Genomic DNA, 323 nt, shown 5'->3' with positions numbered 1-323 from the left:
TTGCTGTTCCTGTTGTGAGAGATGACCATGAGCATTGTAAATATTCAACAGTGTCCATACCCTCTACCCACTAGATGTCAGTAGCACCACACACGCTGTTCTAATGTTTTAAAAACAACAACAACAAAAACAAACAAACAATAAGTGGAAGGGATTGTCCTCACTCCATAGTCACTGTTTTAGATAGTATGAAGATACATACAAAACCATCTTCCAGAAATTTCCTTAATATTCCTCACCAGATAAATAAAAAGGCAAGCATGTCTCCCTAGAAACCACCTGAATTGTAGACTTAAAAGCTTCATAGATCAGCCTTACCTAGT

Source organism: Mus musculus, chromosome 16 (assembly GCF_000001635.26).
Source record: "Mus musculus strain C57BL/6J chromosome 16, GRCm38.p6 C57BL/6J".
NCBI classification, from domain to species: domain Eukaryota; kingdom Metazoa; phylum Chordata; class Mammalia; order Rodentia; family Muridae; genus Mus; species Mus musculus.
Note: the sequence above shows the minus strand (reverse complement) of the source record.